We start from the raw sequence: 21,329 nt of genomic DNA on the forward strand, positions 1-21,329 counted from the left end.
TAATAATAATAATAATTCATAGAATTTATATAGCGCTTTTCTTAATACTCAAAGTCGCTTTACATAAGGTGAAAACTAAAACATATAAATAAAACAAAACAGGGACAGAGGTGGGGCGGGGGGGTGGAGAGGTCATGTGTTGTATGCTTTTTGGAACAGGTAGGTCTTGAGGTTGTTTTTAAATGAGAGGAGAGAGTCAGAGTTGCGGATGTGTGGAGGGAGAGAGTTGGGGCAGCGATGGCAAAGGCTCTGTCCCCCAAGGTGCGGTGCTTGGACTTGGTGATAGGGGACAGGAGGTTGGCAAATGAGAATTGGTTGGGCTCAGTTGACTTACCTGGTAAAATAAAGGTTCAATAAAGAAAAGTGTGAGGGCGATGAAACCGGATGTTTCAGAGCTTCATGAGAGAAATGAAGGTTACCTCACCTGCAGGAACCTCCAGATCGACTGTGTGTTTAAATGGTTAACATTAGATCTGCCTGCGTCCCTGCAGGAAGCAGCAGAGTTTAGTTTCAATGTTAAACAGTAAACAGCTTTACGACAGAGTGTGTGTGAGGAGACATAAATCAACAGGTATTATTTTCTCTTGAACTCTTCATTATCAGAGTCACATGGAGACTAAAGACACATCGATTAGTTGTAAACTTTTCTTTAAATATGAAAAACATTTAAAGTGTTCTCTGGATAATTAAACTTCATGATATCTCAGGTTCTCATGAATCTGTGGCAGAAAACAAAATAAATATCAGTCTTAATTATGGTGAAAATTATTATCTTATGAGCTTTCATGAAACTTCAACGCTTTAAATCAATTGGAGTGAGCAGCTGATCGACTAATCGAGTAAACAGTGGATGGAAACCCGCAGTGAAAGAAATAAACGGTGTCTCTGAGCTTCTAGAGTTGATTGAGGTTCATTTTAACCCTCCTGTTATGTTCCTTTCTGTGGAACAGAAATAATGTTTCTGGGTATAATCAATTATCCAAAAGTGTCAGAACCGAAATAATCCCAATAAACACTTAAAAAATTTTTTTTTTTTTTCTCCATTACTAACCATTTAAATCAAGATGTGGTCCACTGGTGTTCTTTAATTCTCACAGATCATGGTTCAATGAGGATAATTCACTAATTTTTCATTAAAATTAATGTTTAACATTTTTTTAATGGACCTACAAATAAATACAAAAGTTTTACATGACATAGATTTTTGTTTATTTTATTTTACATTTTGATTTTGGATTTTTTTATGAAGTGATTTTGATAAAGTAACACTCTGTCACATGCTGCCCAGATTTTTGTTCTGCATTTAGCTGGTTTGGAAGGCATATATTGCCTGAAGTAGACTTTAACCCTCCTGTTATGTTGCGGGTCAAATCGACCCTTTTTAAAGTTCAAAAATCCCCCAAAAATTGTTAAAAGTATTTTTTCGGTATGAAAGTTCTTCTGCTTGACTTAATAAGTGAAACCAACATATAAAATGAAAATGGTTGATTTCACATATTTGCAACCCCCCCCCCCCCCCTGCATGTTTATAGATATACTGTTTGTGGGTCAATTTGACCCGGCAGTCAAAGTGGAGGCTGAAAGGGGTCAGAAGTGTCAAATACGAGTTGTTTCTTTGCAACTGTGTGACATATTTCCTCCCACTCATACACAAACGCACACACACACCCTTTTAAAATGAATTTTCATAAAAAACAAGTGAGATATCCTCATTAAACCATGATTTGTTAGAATTAAAGAACACCATTGCACTAAATATTGATTCAAGTGGTTAGTAATGGAGTTAATAATGAGATTAAAAAAATGTTTATTGGGATTTTCTTGGGTTCTGACACTTTTGGATAATTGAATATGCCCCGTGTTAAATTGACCCAGGAACATTATTGCTGTTCCTGGAGGGTTAAAAAGGGTCAATTTGACCCGCTACATAACAGGAGGGTTAAGACTAGTTGTGATGTGGAGTCATAAAGACTTCACACCCTGCTCTGTGTTTTTATCAGACTCACATGTAAACTAATGAAACACCAGCTGATCCTCATTCTGCTTTATGACTCTGTAATGTTCACAGTGAACGACACGCTGGTTTACTGCTGAGGTCAGAGTCACTCTGTGTTCTGGACTACATTATGTCTAATAATCCGCCCCACTAAAAGGACCACCTCTAATGTAGATCATCAGTTAAATATGTGTTTGAATTTACAGATTTATAATAATGTCAAAATAACTCAGATTTAAAAACGGTCTAATTTACAGCAGAGAGGTTTAATAATCTGCAGCACATACAGGTGTGTTCCCTGAAATCTGCAACAATAACTCATCAAAGCTTCACAGTCTGCAGAGAAGGGGAGAGAAGCCGACTTTAAATATAATTCATGATTTTTAAAAAGGTATTTGAATGTGCTGTTTGTCTGCCTCAGGGTAGATTTAGAGGGATTTAAATAAGATTGTACTTATTGAGCGTTTTGGCCTCATTACTCAGATTATAATTTGATCCTTGTGTGCAGTCTGCAGGATCAGAGGGAAGTGTGAATAAAAAGAGAACTGGATGCTTCACTGGATTAAAAAGAATAAACCTAGTATCAAAATGAGAGTAAGAATTATAATAAAAATGAAAGGTTGAGTTTGTGTTTAGAGTTTTGTTGTTGGTGTATTTTTTAAATTCCCAGCCCTGCAACTCAGAATGATCAAACTATAGATTTTATTTTTTAGAATATTTAATAATCTGATGGAAATCTGTCTGAACTAAATCTACTAACTGTGTCTTTACCCTGAAAAATCAGCCAGCACATCTGGAGCCCAGCAGCTGGTTTGCTGAATTACTTGATTCAAAGGAAATTATTGATTACTCGTCTCTGAATGAATTCCCAGATTAATTCGATGGTTAAAGTTTAAACAGCCTGATGGAATAATCTGGACTCCCTCAGTTAGAGCAGGGTATGTTAGTCACTCCTGGAGTAAGCGTTGTCGTTGTCAGAGACTGAAGCAGTGAAAATGATCGTCAGTCAGACGTGTTGTTGGTCAAAGTTTTCCACGGAGCGATCCAGAGGCATTGTGTGTTTCTCTGCTCTTTAACTCACTTCCACATCTCAGCCCTTTAAAGCTCTCTGAAGTGAAAGCTGAGACATTGTGTATTCCAGGTTTACATCCATTCAGTGTTGTTGTTAGATAAAAACAGATAAGCTGCATTAAAAATCAGTGAAACAGTAAATCACTGCAAACAGGAATACATCAGATGGTTACTGATTTGTGCTCTCAGAGGATAGCATCCTCACACAACCTGCCAGAGTTAAAGAGAGGTGAAGCTGCTGACAGCCAACAGATACTCAGACTTTTGATGTTTAACGTTTCTCTGCCAAAAAATAAAAAGCAAACAATCCCATATTCCAGCAGAGTGTTATTTATATCAGCTGAAACACAGCAGAGACAGGATCCTGCTGGAAGCCACCATATTTTAATTCTTTCAGTTTTCTGTTTTGATTTTCTGCTCAACATCTGACTGATGCAGATTCACAGAGCCCGCTTTGAGCCGGGCTGCAGCACTGAAAGCATCAGCAGAGTCTGATGGGTTTTTAAAAAACGTCTGAAGAAACACCTGATGGTAAAAATGTAACAGCAATCCTTCCTCAATATCCCAGCCTGCATGTGACAACACAAACATTACAGGTTTGAGAAATCCCTGCGTACGAGAGAACGGCTGTGGGATTATTAAAGAGGCAAGAAGGAAGTGTGTGACACTATTTAAAAAGATGTTTTTATTCAGAGCGCTGCATGAACAGCTCTTCAGATGTTTGGGTCACGCAGGTTAGAGAGGGAGACATGACGGACTTTAAATTAAGATTAACTTGGTGAAAGCAGAATAGTCTACAGGAAGACAAACTGATCCTTCAGCTGCAGGAGGAGCAGAGATCCAAGCCTCAGCGTTAGAGTGACTAATCACTCACATCAGCAGCAGACGGGAAAACAGAAATCTGTCTGATTTTTTGATCACGTGCAAAAATATAAATATACTTCTATGTGCTCACTGGAGTCAGTGTTTGGTTTCTGCAGTCTTAATGCACAGCTGGATATTTAACTCCTCCAGACATGAGGATGTTTTTGTGCACCTTTGATTTTTTCCACACAGACGACAACGACAGACAAAATATCTCTCTTTAAAACTAACGTCTGTGAGCTCCATGTTTTATTTTGTAAAGTCTGTCTTGTGAATTCAGCTTAGCTCACTTGTCAGCTATAAAAACCATCAGATCACAAATATTTTCTTCATCATAAATCATGGAGTACAAGATTTCACCTCGAGGCATCTTGATTGAAATTCAACAAAAAACAGAACAAATAAAATCAAGGTTGAAGAGCCGCTTACTGCAGCTTTAATCGAGTCCTTGGTCTCCCCTCTGCAGAGAGAGCACACCACATCGTTCTGCAGCAGCATGGGACTGCTAGCATGCTCCAATGGCGCTGGTTGTAACGGGGTTATGTGCATCTGCTCATGGTTTAAATGAATCATAACTGCAGCTCTGTAGATGCTTTTCAAGCAAAGAAACATTTAGACGACCAGGGTGAGAAAAACCTCCCTGATGGGTGAAGCAGGACGCTGAGTCAGAGAGGTCAGAGACTGAATCATGAGGGGATCTTGTGTGCGTGTTTTCATGAACTGATTTCTCTGCAGACGTCCTGCAGCTCTCTACAGAGAATGAGAGAGACAGAACTTACAGCCTTTGTGATGCTCGTGTTTGCACAAACTGGACTGAGAGACAAAGAGATGTTAGTCCTTGTCTGGTCAGTGTGTGTGTGTGTTTCAGTTAAAGTGCAGAGGGTGCAGTTTTTAAGTCTTCATCGTCTGTCTCTTTATAACTCTGCTGAGCTGATGTGCACCGATTGTACGGAAGCCCAGTGTGGCCATTTTTCAAACATGTTGAACTCAAGATTCTGGCGCAGGATCAGGGTGTCATTGAAGGAAAACAACAACCAGAGATTTCAGGTTTAGAGTTCAGATACGATGAGACAAAAGAGAAACTTCACACTCTGCTCAATTTCAGTGCAAACAGCCGTCTGCTCTGATATTCTCCTTTAAAATAACACCAACTGTGAATCACGACTTTAATCTTGAATACTCGGACTTTTCCATCTAATCCATCACTAACACTCCATCTTACAAGAACTTATGTTTATTTTTCCTTGTTCTGAGATAACAGAGCCTTTCTTTTTTATATAACATAATTATAAAATCAGATAGAAGTTGAAGCAAGTTCATATTATCACACATGACTTCAGCAGCATATCTCAGGACAGTCGAGGAGTCTTTATCAGTGATGATTGAAACTCCCTGATCAGTTTCAGCTCGTATCAGCTGCTGCAGGCGCCGTCTCTACTGTACACTCGCCTCAGGCTCTCTTTTCTGTCAGTAACGTTTTCATTAAAATTAGAAAACTGTAAATATATTTTATCTGGAGATAGAAGGACTTTAGAAAAATAATTTACATTTCAGGGTAACTACGATGAAATCATAACAGCATGGATGATAAGTCCTGTGTTCTCCCAGCTGTGATCACGTCACCGGACACTTCTGTCCCACATTAGATTTTAAAACTTAATACTTCATGTTGTTGAGACGCTTTTGCTTTGTAAATAGGATAAAATAATGTGTGACGTCTTTTTAACAAAAAAAAAAGGAACATGTTGGTGCCGGTGTTCCATCAAATATAGCTACCCATCGAGATGTGCTACTTAGCAGCTCTGCAGCATTATTGCACAGAGGATAATCTGTCCTGGAACACACACCGATCCTGGAGTCTTCCATTTAGGTTTTGTGATACAGTTTAAAAACATGCTGGACTTCTTCTGACAATGCGACGCGAAGGGAGTGATTTCAAATAACTCAACGCATACTGACGCCTCTGCAATCCATTCACATTATAGAAGCATGTTCAACAAAGCAGCACATCTCCACAGAACACATGTTCATACACTAACAATGAGCCGGAGACTTGTGTTGTAACGTGGATCACAGCATGATGATGATGATGATGATGATTGTTCGTGATTATTAAAGCTGTCTTAGTGTCGGTGCTGTGCAGATGTGCAGACGTGCAGACTGACAGCTTCACGGCTTCATTCTGATCAGAGCTGACTGCAGAGCTGACTGCAGAGCTGCCCACACGGCTGACCACAGGTGGACACAGCAAACACACACACACACTGTGCAAAACATCAACAGAGTTTCATACGACAAAGAACAGAGCACGGAGAAGTGCTGCAGCTGAAAACACGGGATGATCTGTCTGATACAGAAGCTTTGTTATCTGAGGGCTGAGTTGTTTTATTTAAGTGTTAAAAAATATAGAAAGCTTTTACTCTCATAACAGAATATACTACAAAACAAAGAAATTCTTCAGTGCAGGAGATTCAGGCCTCCACGGTAACATGGCAAGCATGCATTCAGGTACAGAGCAGCATATATTGAACTGTGAGTAATGTATTGCATGGCAGATTTTGTTTATTATTATAAAATATGATATTAAAAAAAAAAGGACCACAAAGAGGAGCTGTGAGCAGCTGTGTCGTCCTGGGTGGATCTTAATCTTCTGAAATTTGATTTAAACTTTTCTGCAGGGTTGCAGCATCTCTAGATACAAACACACCACCAGAGAGGTGATGTTTGTATTCATTAGATTCATTAGATTCATTTCTTGCAGCTTTCTCTTCGTTCATCAGTTTTAAAGCTTTCTGTAGTTTTTGTCAAAAAAGGAGATTTTAGAAGAGTCCTGCTGTTAACTGAGTATAAAAACTAATCATATACAAATATTAAAAGACATTAAATTGATTTAAAGAAGCAAAGTAAATGTCAGGATTTGATCAAATATTGTTTTATTATTTGGGGGATTTATGCGGCTCAGACATGCAGCCGTCAGAGAGGCTGCTGCTGCTCCTGTCTGTATTTAATGTGAACCTCAGCACAAACAATTTAAACTTATGACTTATTATTATTCTCACGAGCCAATATTCACATTTAAGGTTCTATAAAAAAAATGTGAACAAAGATTCAAATGGAATTCACCTTCAGAAACACAGGACTCAAGCTGTGGAATACTCCAGGGTGCGGTCTTCCAGGTCCTGAGTATAATTGAAACAGTGAGGTGTGTGAATGTGCTCTCTGATGATCTGCACCACATGATGCTGCGGCTCAAGTTACTGCAGGAAGAGGGGAAACGCCGCACGGCGTTCAGGTCCAGGTGGGAAGAGCTGAGGAACGGGAACGTCTGGGTGCCGGCTGAGAGAGCAGCTTCTTTTTAAAGAATGAAGAACGTTTCTTTGAATCATGAGACAGGATGGCGTCGTGCAGCCTGCAGACTGAACGCATCTGATTTTACTTTTGCATGTTTGAGCTAATGAACAAACCAAATGAAGGGAGACAGACGTACAGACTGCAGATGATGAAGAGGAAATGATTTACTAGCACAACACTAATATTTATATTATTAATCAGGCAAGTCAAAAAACAATAACCTTACAAACTAGATGTTTTTATTTAGATGTGAATCTTCTTTATAGTGCATCAAACAGCATCCAAATAAAGCCCTGGATCTCTCCAGCCTGTACCAACCTGTCCCTGTTTCTGAAGTGTTTTAATGAATGATGGAGGCAGCGTAGCCACCAAACAGTCCATGTGTGCCCTCTCAAATATTACTGGAACTGCGACATGATGCATCAATGCATCAGTGCAAAGCAAAGTGAGCCGAGGGAAATGTCTCCTCTCATTTTACATGTTCGTTCCAGGAGAAAAAACAGGATCAGAGAAATGTTAAAACACTGAGATGTCTCTTCATCATCATCTGTAGTTATGCATCTGTAGTATTTGTTGTGCTGCAGCCAGGCTTTGTGTTGTTGTTTTGTAGATACTGCATATACATGATCATGGTATTTAATCTATGAATCATTCATGTATGACTGAATGAATTTACAGAGCGTAGGGAAGTTATCTGCATGCTATCAGTGCCATCACCGCTGAATTCAGGGCGGGAATATAATAAAGCAACCACTTAGACTTAAGAGTATTAACGTTCAAATACCCTGTTTCCCTTTAAAGATATCTGTGTGCCAACAATGAGTGATGGCGTTTAGGTGCTCAGACACACGGGGAGATGATTCTTCTCATATCACTGAGAGAGAGTGAGGGGACTCTGAAGAGCAGCCGGAGCCAGCAGCGCTCATGTCCAGATGTGAGACTGGAGGGACACAAACCCCTCCACACGGACTGAGAATCATAAACTGTGGGTTGCAGTAGTTGTAAAGCATTTATAAATGTGTGAAATATTTCAGTTTTTCAGCTGACGATGATCAAAACAGAATTTGTGTCACATGTAAACTCAGATTGATTCATGCTCTGCAGGAACAAACCGCCTCTCTGTCTTAGAGCACGATGTTTACACTCCGCTCATGCTCAGATCTGTGATGTTGTCATGATTTGTGATCATATAGTGTTTATAAGGGAAAAATATTGCCCGGTCAAATATTAAAACCAACAGTGATTTAAAGGGTGACACAAAACAATATTGCACCGAAGCCTCGCTCGATCCGTCACTGTGACCGAGTGTTTGAATCCAGGACGTCCTGCGGTTTGTGCTCACAGCGTCGACTGTCACCTCGAGATGCTTCAGCTTACATCCTGGAAAAGGAGAATAATGCTGCCTTCTCAAATTCACGTGTCCAAAATATGTAAACCGAGTGGATTTGGCTCTCGATCCGGGGACGCAGGAATCGATGAAATCATACCCATAATTTGTTTCCAACTAAGCTGAGTCACTTAAATTTAATTATACATTTAATCACAAAATGAGCGTAAAAGTAGTCGACATGGAGACTCCACAACACGGCAGCAGAATATTTTTATAGCACTTTATGGAAACAATGACTTATTTACAGAAAGCACACCTCAGGTCTGCAGAGTGATGAGGTTATTTAAAGTTAATCACTCATTAAAAGCAACATTAATGTCACGTGGTCATGTTTTTTTTTACACTCTCGACTTCAGGGATCCCTGAGACTCTCTTTGAGAAGCTGATTTATGAAATCAGGTTTCTGTGCGTCTGTGTGAACGTGCATTTTTAACCAAAACAGGTTAGATTACATTGTCAAAGTCTGCCGAAAGACCTTTGGCACTAATCTTAATAATCTTGGCCATCTCTATCAAATGCAAAGGCCATCCTTGAAGACCCTCACCACCCCCTTTTTTCAGAGTTTAGACTTTTGCCAACAGGGAGGAGGCTCACTTACACTAGGAGGGCAAGATGGAACCGATATCTTAGATCATTTGTGCCCTCAGCTGTTGGGCTTTTAAACAAGCTGTAGGACCTTACCTTGGTCTCATGCACAGGAAGAATGATGTCATCCACGGGGGTTAAGTTATATGGATACATACTTGAATTGATTTGTGAACTTGTGTGTATTGCTTGTATGTATAAGGATGTGTGGATTGCTGTTGCGACACAAATTGCCCCTTGGGGACAATAAAGATTTTCTAATCTAATCATGGCGTCGTCATGCTCACCGTTGCTTTGCGTAAGGCATGCTCTGTCTGGTCCGATGTTTTAAAGATCAACACTAGGGCTGTTTTCAAAATGTCCTGCTACATTCTACCTACTAATGTAGTAAACAGTAGGTAATGCCGACTACATACTGTGTTTGAATTTAGTATGTAGAAAAAGAAGAGAAAGAAACGTACTTTATTAATGCCCAGGGGGGAAATTCAACTTTTTCACTCGTGTTGTTTTTTTGGTCATGCTACACTCACAGTTTTTTTGGTATATATACATACAATCATGCACACACATGCAGTGGAAATGCACTTTGGGAGAGATGTCAGAGTGAGGATATTGCCAACAACCATCGAACCCCAAGCAGTTGGGGGTTCGGTGCCTTGCTCAAGGGCACCTCGGCAGTGCCCAGGCAAGTGAACCAGCACCTCTCCAGCCACCAGTCCACTTGCCAAGCTTCATCCATGCTGGGACTCGAACCAGCGACCCTTCGGTTCCCATGCCAAGTCCCTATGGACTGAGCTACTGCCGCCCCCATGACTGTTCTGTTCGATCTGTGTTACAGTACGCTGGGCCAGTTGTCTGGTTTTGGAAAGTGGAAGTAAACAACGGCGAAGCTGATAGAGAAACTGCTTCTTTAGCATCCACTTATGATTTAAAAAGGTAAGAAGTGGTTTATATGGTATTTAATAATTTTCACAGCACCTAAAAACTGAGTTCCCCCGTCAAAAAAAGAAGAAAAAAGAAAAAGTGGAATGAGCGCTGTGCATTGTGGGAAACAGTACGCGTGGGAGACTGGTCCGATGCATACTGAGACATGTTCCTGAATCAGTAGACATCCAGGGAGTTTTAGCATACTGCAGATTTTGCTCTTGTTCACATACTGCTTACACCTGAATTTTGGCCAAATCAGTACGTACTGCCAGTAAAGTAGGCAGTTTCGAAAACAGCCTAGGACAGTCAGCTTGATGCTTCCTCTATCAAACATCATCATTAATGTTAGATTCAGCGCCACCCACTGGCCCGGCACGTACCTCCCACTTAGCTCAGATGTTTACGGTACTCTTGACTCTGGAGAGGACGGACCATAGACTGTATAAAATATGGACGTAGTATCCGTGATGTCACCCATCTGTTCCTGAGAGCTGCCAATCGACAGTGGCAGCCATATTGGAAATGCGGAACTCAACCAGGCAGAGTGTGACGTAAAGAGGCGGAGTTTGAGTCTCTTAGCCAACAGCTATGTGTTCCCGACAGGAAGTCAAGTCAGTCATGTCCTTATTTGGGCGAAAACTCGTAGTCTTAATATCTTCTGAAAAAAATTCACCCCCCGTACAGTGTGTGCCGATAGAGAGATTAGCTTTGTAGGGCCAAGCCGTTTTTTGAACCAGGCTGTTAACATGTTTATTAATGCTGCAAAGATCGTCTTTTTCCCATTCATGTCTATGTTGTTTCTGGTGTTTCTGCAGCCAGCCTCAAGTGGATTCTCGATGAATTGCAGTTTATAACACTTCCGCATGGGCTTCATAGTTTGAGACCGGAGGTTGCCGCTTGATCGCACAATGTAACAGGCTCTAATGGGGACTCCCTTTGTTTTGAAGACAGCCTCTAGTGGACACCTGAAGAACTGCAGTTTCTTTCCCTTCCACTTCAAGGCAAATATATGCATGACTTTTCACCTCGATATCGTTCAAACAGATGAGCTTTATATAAAAAATAACATCCTGAAAATAATATTATCTTTAGCAGTGAACATGGAATTTGCAGCCTGCCTCGTGTGGACACTCATGGAACTGCAGTTTGCATTTCCGCCTCAGATTATTTTCCAACAGCTTGGTTGTAATTTGTTTAGGTTGCCGCTTGGGCCAGACTCAAGGTCAGGATGAATTCTGGTTTGCAAAGTTTGGAGTTATTTTAGTTTTGCATGCATGAAATATTAAATAGCAGAGTAATATTGTTTTTGGTAGACGTCAAACATCAAGAGAAACATTTTTAAAAAATCTGTAAGCACTGAAATAAATGATAAAATCTGGGGAATATTAAATTAACACTAATGTTGAATTAAAACGAGCTTATCATATCATATAAAATCAGAATCATTCTTTGGTGCACTGGACTGCAAGACAGTTTTTAAGCTACAGACAAAGTTAACCTCATTTTATCATGTGTATTATTGTTTACACTTCCTGTTTTGCTAAATATAAGAGTATTGAGGATTTCTTCCTTAAGCAAGACGCAGCGCCGCCATCTTCAATTCAGGATCTGAATTATCAAAACAACAATTAGGTTCAAACAGAAAGCGTCGCACTCGGCTGTGTTTTGTGCAGAGTGAACAAAGTTAAAGTTTGTCACGACTGTTACAGCAGATGAAAACTCCACAGGTTCTCCCCGCTGTCCGTCACATCACCGTCAGAAGTAAAGTTACAAAGGCAGTCAGAGTAAAAACAGAGGACTGCTCACGTCTAAGGACAGCGTGCATACAGACGAAGGAAGATGTCACTGCAGCGGCGACGGCCGGACAGCTTCAGTAATCTGAGTTTTTTTTTAAAAGCTAGAAACATCCCCAAATATTCTGGTGGGGGAGGTGCACTCCGGCCCACTCGCTCGGCTTAACTTTGCTGATGATGGGAGCGTCCCTGGAGAGAAGAAATATGGAGCGTGGAAACAGAACTTCCACTCTTTATCTCTGGAAACACTGCAGCAGAATCAGTCACATGCTGAGCTGTGTTTACAGAAAGAAGACAAATACTTTCTCATATCTGCATCAGTAATCTGTTCAGTGCAGACGTTTACCCTCGCATTAAACCTCAGACTTCATGCACAGATACTGATCCTTCTGCCTTTCTATCTGCAAGTGTTAAACAATCTCTAACGAGGGGAAATTATCGCCTCTGCGCTCCGGCTCTGTTTGGTTCAGGAGCAGGGCTTCGGCAGCAGCAGCTTCTCAGGTGACTTTTGAAAAACAGATTAGAGCCGGGGCCAGATCGGCTCTCTGAGATTTGGCACTAACACAAATCCATGAAAACACACCATCCCTATTAATTCCTTGTATGTACTGCTGTGATTTATTAAGTGCTTTAGTGCACAGAACCAGAGATCCACAAAGCCCACAGCCAGAACCATTAATCTGTTTTTCAGCAGCAGTAATTTTCTATTTCACAAATTTAATACAAGTCGTTTTTTTTCTCTCGACCATTATTTCTTTGACCTTTTTATGCACAGTTCCAAGCACTTGGAAAAACAAAGGTGGAGTCCAAGAAAAATTAGGTATGGAGTTAACTTTCAGAGCAGATAAATCTTTGCTCCTTTTGCAGAAAGTTGTTTTTCATTTATCCGTCTTTCTGAGCGACGTTCAGTGGGCGAGCGGCTCTTACGTAAGCCCAGCTGATGATGCAGAGGTCTGATTTATTTACTCTTCAACAAAATACCTCCACATCTGACGCTATCAGAGCCTGCGTGTGTGTTTGTGTGTGTTTGTGTGTGTGTGTGTGAGGCCGCCGGGTGGACGTCTCTGAATGATGCTGTTAGTGTTCGGGGGTCTGGAGAGTTTTAGCAGTCGAGGATTTGGCGGCTGGACTGACAGCTCTTGGGTGGATTCCCGGCTCTAAAGATAGACAGGGGTGTTGGCCGCTCTGTGGTCCACATCCAGAAACATTTCAGAAAATGGCCTCCCTCATCACGGCGGCTCAGCCAGTCATAAACCAAAGCTAAGACAAATAACGCATATTTTTACAGAATGTAAACTTCCTCCTATATTATTACCATATTTCACTGGGATGACGCGCGGTTTGGAGTTTGTTTTTCTTTCTGTCCGCGACTATCTTTTTGGCCTCTGGATGTTTCCAGGGAGCCGAGGCTTGAGGCTGCATTAGGGCTGCATGGATACACCGACACGCATAAAGACATGTTCAAAATCTGCTGCAGAGAAACACCACAGACATTTAAATACCCAGTATGTGGCTGCAGAGTACGGAGCTGCCGGCTGACTGCCTCACCGCTGCAGCATCATTTCCACACAGCTCCAGAGGATTAAAAGTCCCTTTTGATTTATGTCACCAGCTAACACGAGACATGACAGCTTTATCTTTACCACCATTTCAAACGAGGATCTTCATCTAAATGCTGTTATTTATTCAGAACAAACAGGATCTGAATATAAAACAGCTCAGTGCAAAAGGTTTACTTCCTGGTAAAAGGTGCTTCAGAAGTTTGTTCCATTGCAGCCATGCAGCTGTATTTGCTGCAACATGATCCCTGATCAACATGAGTCCTTTAAGAGGTCTTGTTTTTGTCCCCGACAGGCTCAGGTTGTTTTTCTAACGCACAACTTCCACCAGATCCGTGTCCGGTCCATCCTCGATCCGCTGTGGTCCAGCTTCATGCTCTCTCGTCCATCAACACCCTCCGGTTGCATTTTCAGAACGCAGCACAGAGCAGGACCGCCGGACAGCTGGAGTCATGTGACCGAGGTTTTCCCGCGGTAATCACTGAATCAAGGATCCTCCTCCTCCTCTCCTCATCCATGTTGTCTTTCTGGTCCTCTGAAAACCTCTGACCTGTTGACTCCAGGCCTGGCTCCGCTCATCATGACGGTTTGTTGTTGTAGTTAAGTGAAATACGATCTGTTGATAACACAGAGTGTTTTATTTTGAAAATTAACCGGATGTTTTCATTTTGTTTTGGTGCCTGACTTCCTGTCCTGCTCCATCTGCTCTGTTGAGATTGATGCGTCGTGCTCCGGCATCTGGCAAAAATAGAAGTCATGTGTATTTAATCCGGAGGGCTCTGACCTGCCGGATCAGAGATGCAGCCGGAACGCAACGGAGCGGATCCAGTGGAAGTTAACACATTGACTAGAATAGAAACCTATCAGATCCGGATTGGAGACGGACCGTGCATGGATACAGATCTGGTGGAATTTGGCCGTAAGACCACATTACAGAAAGGATCCCACGGGAGTCTTGACCATGTCTTTGATTTGTTCAATTTCTGTCATGTAAGGGATGATGTATAGTGAGCGGGTGGTTATGCGAGCTGGCCCAACACAAAAAATAGTATCCTTCTGATTCCACGGTTGTTAACACTTTCATGCAAACGTCTCTCATCAGCCTCCTGAGGGATGAATTAATCTTAAAAATAAATGAGTCAAATGTCTCCTCTTTGAACATTGTGTCTGTCATCTCTACCTCTCCTGGTTTCAGTGACTCTGTAGAGATCAGCAGCTTAGAGATACTCTCTCCAGCTCTGGATCCCAGGACAGCATGTTGCTCCACTTCTCCCTCTCAGAGATGGTTGGTGTCCAGCAGCTCCTCAGGCTGCTCTCACATCTGTGCCCTTTTACTGTCATTATTTCCCCACGACCAAGACCAGCCTGAGACCACACTAACGTTTTTACCACAGTGTCAACAGGCAGAGGGGGAATGAGATGGTTTGGGGTCCAGTAGCTCCTCAGGCTGCCCTCACTTTATGGGGTTTTGGCCAATCAGTGTCGAGTATTTAACACAGGTGGGCAATGATGTGTGCTGTAGCTGTCAAACGATAACAAAGTGAGCTTTGAGGCGGCTGAAGAACCGTCCTGCTCTGCGGGTGAAGTTCACGTGTTAGTCTGGAAGCTTTATAAAGGGAGCTGTGTGAAGACTGAGTCTTGGTCTTCCTCTTTCACATGAAGCTCTCTCTCTGCAGGGATCCTCTCTGTAACATCATCAGACAACCTGAGCCTGTCAGGGACAGAATCAAGACCCTTTAGAGGACCTATAGTTTGATCGATGCAGGATAAATGTGGAGTCTGAGTTTCTGCTGCAGGATCTACTGAACTTTTGGGGCAATTCAAGAACTTTTCAAATACCCGTGAATCATTCAGACCCCAAAATATGTCTCAACAGTTTAAAGATATGAGAATAAGTCTTGAAGGCTGAGGTTCAGTGGTTCAGGTTCAAGGTTCTCAAAGCCTGTTTCACATCTGAACCCTGAAACAATCAAATGATGCATTCTGAAACTTTTTTTAAACGGTACAGATAAAAACGAAAAACCAGACTAACTCTTGAAGTGGATCATAGAGACAAGCTGCTGCCCCCTAGTGGCCAAAAGGAAAGACACATAATGAATAAAGCAAAGTCTCACTCGTCCTTCATTTCCATTCATTCAAAGTGTTTTGGTGTTACACTTCTTCAGGTGAGTTGAGCATGTTGGAGCTTTGTCACTTTGCATCGTGCAGAATATGTAAAGAGGAAAAGACAGACCTTACTCAGAGGACAATCAAGTATGTGAGGAAGTAACCGCGTCTTTATGTGAAGTAGTATTTGTGATTCTGATTTGGTTTCAGCGTGTATAGAGTTAAAACAGAGTCAGTCCTCCGGCTGCATGAAAAGGTTTATCATCTCTCTTCTTTGCATTCTGTAAATCACTGGCTCCTGAAGCCTCTTGTTACATACTTGCAGAGATTTCCTGTTTAAAGGAGGGATAAAGAGATGTAAATTGCTCATGCCCACCCCCACACAAACAAACCTATATTCAGCAGCATGGCAGCTCTGCCCGCTCTTCACAAACACTGAAGTGTAAGGATCCTTTTATTGGCCGAGTTAGCGCCGCCAAAAAGCTCTTAACTACTGTAATGTTCCCTCTGACCAGCCGTGTAATTACACCGCCTGTCACCACACAAATCACAGCACACCCGTCATCCGCTGACTTCAATTAGCCGCCCCCCCAGAGCCCCCACCCGGCTGCTTTAAAACCACCGAGGAGTCTTAAATCTGAGGAGAGGGTCAGAGCCGACCACTGCAAGTGTTCACGGAGGAGGAGGAGGAGGAGGAGGAGGAGGAGGAGGAGGAGGAGGAGGAGGAGGAGGGGATCTTAAACCCACTGACAACCCTGAGCTGAGCCACCACAAGGGGACCAGACCTACACTGTAAAAAGTAAAGGTACTGCTGCTATATCAACACACAACACTGTAAAAAGCAGCTTCATCATAAAGGTTCTTTCCACCTGTTTCACATTAACATTTAAAGGCAAAACAGTGATTGCAAATTCAGACAAAAACATGACATAAAAACAGACAGATTAAACAAAGGCAAGTCTAAACAGATAGGTCTACAACTGCTTTTCGAACCTGTCCACAGTGTCCACAGTTCTCAGTTCCAGAGGGAGACTGTTCCAGAGTTTAGGACCAACAACCTGGAAAGCACAGTCTCCTTTAGTTTTTAACCTGGTACGAGGCCCAACCAGTAAACCCTGATCAGAGGACCTCAGAGTCCTGCTGGAGTTAAAAGGCTAAAGCAGCTCCCTAATGTAGACTGTAGACTATTGAGCGCTCTGTACACAACAAAAAGAATTTTAAACTGGATCCTACATTTAACTGGAAACCAGTGCAAAGAAATGAGGATCGGTGTAACATGAGATCTCCTAGATGATTTGGTTCAAGGATGCATTGCTAAGACCTGTAAAGAGAGAATTACAATAATCCAAGCAAGATGACACAAAAGCATGTATAATCATTTCCAGCTCAGCTGTGGACACAAAAGGAAGAACGTACCAAACTATTCACATCCTGGTCCAGGCTAAGGGCCTGGCCCATTTGGACCTCTAGATTGCGTCGGGCAGGCTTAACAGCAGAGGACAAAAACCCAAGGCTTCTCTTCACCTCAGGAACAACACGGTCAGGAGCTGAGATAAGAACCTCAGTCTTATCTGAATTCACCTGAAGGTAATTCTCTGCCATCCAGCGCTTTATACAGTCCACACAATCAAGCAGGATAGACAACAAGCACAGCTGAATGTCATCAGCATAGAAGTGATAAGAGATGTCTTTAAAAGTTCTTATAAGATACCCCAGGGGGAGCAGATAGAGAGAAAACAACATGGGGCCCAAGACAGAACCTTTTGGGACACCACAGGACAGGTTTTCTACTGATGAGACATATTTTCCAGCATGAACTGAAAAAGTTCTTCCAAAAAGATATGAGGAAAACCAGTCCAAGGCTGTCCTAGAGACACCCACCCTGTAATCTCTGAACTGATACTCCATGATGACTGAATTATTTTATTTACATGTTTGATGTTTCATGGTTTTTAAGTATGCTCCATAATTTAAATGAGTCATCACTTATTTGTAAACACATGTCTGCCTTTTGCATTTAAAGAGTGAACAATAAAGTGTTGTTATTCTTATTTTTAAGGTTCTTTATTGTCAGATGAAGCTGCAGAAAGTGGAATTAATTTGTCTACATAGTTTTTAAGACACTAAGATAAAGCCTTTTAAAGGACACGATAACACACTAAAAGTGAAACCCCAGAGCTTGTAGAAGTTAAACGCATCATTTAAAAAATTTAAAAGAGCATCTGGAATATATGAAAAAGTATTGAAATATATGTAAAGCATGAAGTATTTTCTTTTCTCTTCTAAACCACAGTCGCTCACTGATCACCAGGACAAACACTAATTTAGATCTTCTATATCTGGGGTGTCCAAACTTTTTCAAAGAGGGACACATTTGATGCTGTCAGAATACCTCAGGGCTAGGCTCCTACTGAGACTGAGTAATCATAAAAGTTATATATGAAATCTCTATTTGATAACAATTATATTAAACATTTTCTCAATAAAACAGTAACTAGGTAGTCCTCAGGTCTCTTCAAGCCACGTAAACTTTATCTTCTTCTGGAGGAAAATGTTTTTCATTTGGGTTGGGCAATGTGGGAAAAATATTGTATCATTATTTTTCTATGGCAGGATCACAATCTGGATTTCATCACACTTCTTTTTCATGTTGTTTTTTAGACTTTTCTGACCAACAGACAACAATTTAAGAACTAAATAATTATTTTCCTGCATTCTGAACAATTTTTATTCATCAAATTTTGCCTTTTCTGCACAATTTCATAATTTTGATCTTGTCTTGTGTCCTCTTTTGTGTCTTCTGAACTTTAAGTGTTCTTCAAGAACATTTTCACATCATGATGAAAACATTGATTTGAAAACCTGTCAGCTTTAAGGGTTCTTGTGTTTCTTTTTTAATGCAGTCTTGCAGAATTCCCAGTGCTATTGATTTAGACAGGGAGTCCATATGAAGCTTTTTGAGACATTTCTTGATTGACTTTAGTTTTGTTTGTGCGCTTGAAAGAAACTGCAAATGTACAGATGATTTAGAATGTGATTCATTTCTGTGCTATAAATAACACAATTTAAGATGGAAGCTTGGGGACATAAATAAATCGACCTTGGGCCGCGATTGGCCCCCGGGCCGTACTTTGGACACCCCTGTTCTACATGTTGGCTGAGTTTAAAGGTTTTTTCACGCTGAAGCCTCGGGACGTTTTTGAATGAAGGTCATAAAACATGTACGAGCTTTGGCTTTTATAATACAGTGAAAAGAAGAAGATATAAGTCCCCTTTCTTTTGCATGAAGGAGATTGAGACTTACCTGTTGATGGGCTGATGTCTGAGTGTTTCCCTCCGTGGATCCGCCGTCCTGCAGGCGATGATCGGTGGCCTTCCCTTCAGGAGAAAATGGTTTGTTTGAGGGTTAGACAGCCGAGAGCAACAGTTTCTGACCACATCATTTTGAATCTTTTGTTTGATTTGTTTTATTTTTGGAAAGTCCACCAGAGTTTATAGCTCAGTAAATTATGTGTCAGATATTTAACAGCCAATATCTTCAAACTGTGTGTGCTTTATGAACAGAATGTCGGCAGCTGACCGCCTAAACTCAGCCGGCTAAATGACGGAAACGTTGGGATTAATCACACGAGCGGGTTTGTCTATGACGGCCATGCTTCACTGAAGAGACAGCATGTATTCTCTGTGTGTCTGCAGTGTTTGATTGGTTCAAATACTACATTACCCATGAACCACATGCAGAGTCAGAGGCGTGAATCACAGCTGCAGCAAACCCAAACACTCAGTTTATCATTGAGGAACTAAACATTTCAGAGCGGTTACTGCAGAAAGTAAACCAATCCTAACTCCAGACTATTTAATCAGATTTTTATGACGTTTTTTTTTTAAGCTTCCACTCACCCAGAGAAGCATCCTCCTTCATTCAGTGCTCTTTCCTCTAACGTGGTTTTTACTTTGTGAAGCAGAGAGAGCACAAACTGAAGCGTGTGATTCTTCATGAGAATTTCAAATTACACCAAGAGGAACTAGCAGCCTTATAATCCCTCCCTGCTGCAGGAAATTAGACGGACTAGACCAGATTAAGAGGGGCAGCAAGCACAAGATTTAACAAATACTGATAAAAGAATCTGACACAATGCAAAAAAATGAAACGCATGTTGAGTGCATTTCAAAAATACATCAAATAAACAGATAAACCAACAACACACAATGAAGAATAGTCACATACATCTGCATGACTTAGTGCATCCCCCCTCTGTATCTTAATGGTTTCATCCAGGAGCTCTTCAGCAGGTGTTCAGACCTCCTGCAATCTTTGGCTCCACCCCCTGCCAAGGAGAAAACCAGGAAGCGACGAGTACTGCTACTTTTTGGAATAGCTTTGTGTGTTAGCATGGTAACTGTGGAGGGAAAGGGAGTTTTCGGTAGTGATGGCGAGATGAAGCTTCTTGAAGCATTGAGGCTTTCCATCCAATTGGTTCACTCATGGGCCGAAGCTTCATGGTGCTCCATTTGCTCTACTGCGCCATCAAGTGGACAATAAATGTAAATAAACGCAGTGATTATAATGACACCATCCCTTTGGTGTGTGAAGCTTTGAATTGAATAAATTAAGGATGTTTGTGATGCCAATACATAAATAATGAACTTCTAAATATGGTGTCTGTCTTTATGATACAATGGCCGGGTCAAAAGGGAAAGTGGAAACAAATTGTGGGGAGAAGGTTGTGACTGTGCGCTGACCCTTATATTCAGTTGTGGTTCTAGACCAATTTTACTGGGGGGGCCAGGCTTGGGCCAAGGGTGTTGTCAGAGGGACACATTCAACCCTGACAAAAGAGACTGAGAAGGGCGAGGACCGGCTGAGAACAAACTGGCAAAACATCAGTGCATCCCTTTATACTAGACAAATATACTACTGTGTACTAGATCAACATGCAGACTGACAGCAGCTGTTTGGATGTTTACACTCAACATGAGTCCCTTAGCGCTCCAAGGGACTGGAACCAAGTGCCACACGCATGTGTTCCGCCTGTAACATCCGAGCGATACCAAAGCTTTTTTTATTGTATTATATTATTTTGGTGTGGAGGGGGAGGGGGGGGACACAGGAGGGTCCAGGTTCAGTTTTACAGGGGCACTGGCCCCTGTTGGCCCCTCCCAAGAACCGCCACTGCTTATATTTCAAATTGGCACCAAAACGGCGAACTGGTTCCTGAATCAGTCACGTGGTACAGGCGGTTCGCCAGGCTTTGAACGTCACCACATATGTCATCAACACAAGCCTCAATACGCTCTTCACAGAAATCTTCCTGGATTACTCAGCACACTCTTTGAAGCCTCGACACAAGGGGGACACATCACCAGTTTTTGGCTTTATTTCTCGAATCAAAAACAGAAAACATGAAACTTTAAAGCTTCGAGGATGGACTCTGCAGACTCAACAGCATCATGTGGTCCTAGGGTTTAAAGGAACTCACTGTTCAACTCACTGATATTTATTGAAGTCAAATGTGTGAGCAAGGAAAGTCCAACATGAAACATAAAAACAGAGGATAGTTTTGCTGACAGAAAACATGAATGCACTTTAATAGTTCAGCTTGTCATGGTCTCTTCTTCTAAATGTCCTGGCTTGCGTTTGTGTGACATCTCGTTGATGCAGTGAGCATTTTGATCAGTGTGATGAG

General features: G+C 41.6%; 1 long non-coding RNA gene across 1 annotated transcript; it reads right to left on the minus strand.

Moving 5' to 3' along the window:
• Positions 1–424: 424 nt before the first annotated feature.
• Positions 425–19,646, minus strand: LOC117805799. The gene is made up of 3 exons (XR_004629525.1): positions 19,543–19,646; positions 18,947–19,020; positions 425–485 (listed from the first exon to the last, which is right to left on the minus strand). It is a non-coding gene; the product is annotated as an uncharacterized LOC117805799 (long non-coding RNA).
• Between the last annotated feature and the right edge of the window lie 1,683 nt (positions 19,647–21,329).

The sequence above is a fragment of the Notolabrus celidotus genome, chromosome 22, assembly GCF_009762535.1.
Source record: "Notolabrus celidotus isolate fNotCel1 chromosome 22, fNotCel1.pri, whole genome shotgun sequence".
Taxonomy (NCBI): Eukaryota; Metazoa; Chordata; class Actinopteri; order Labriformes; family Labridae; genus Notolabrus; species Notolabrus celidotus.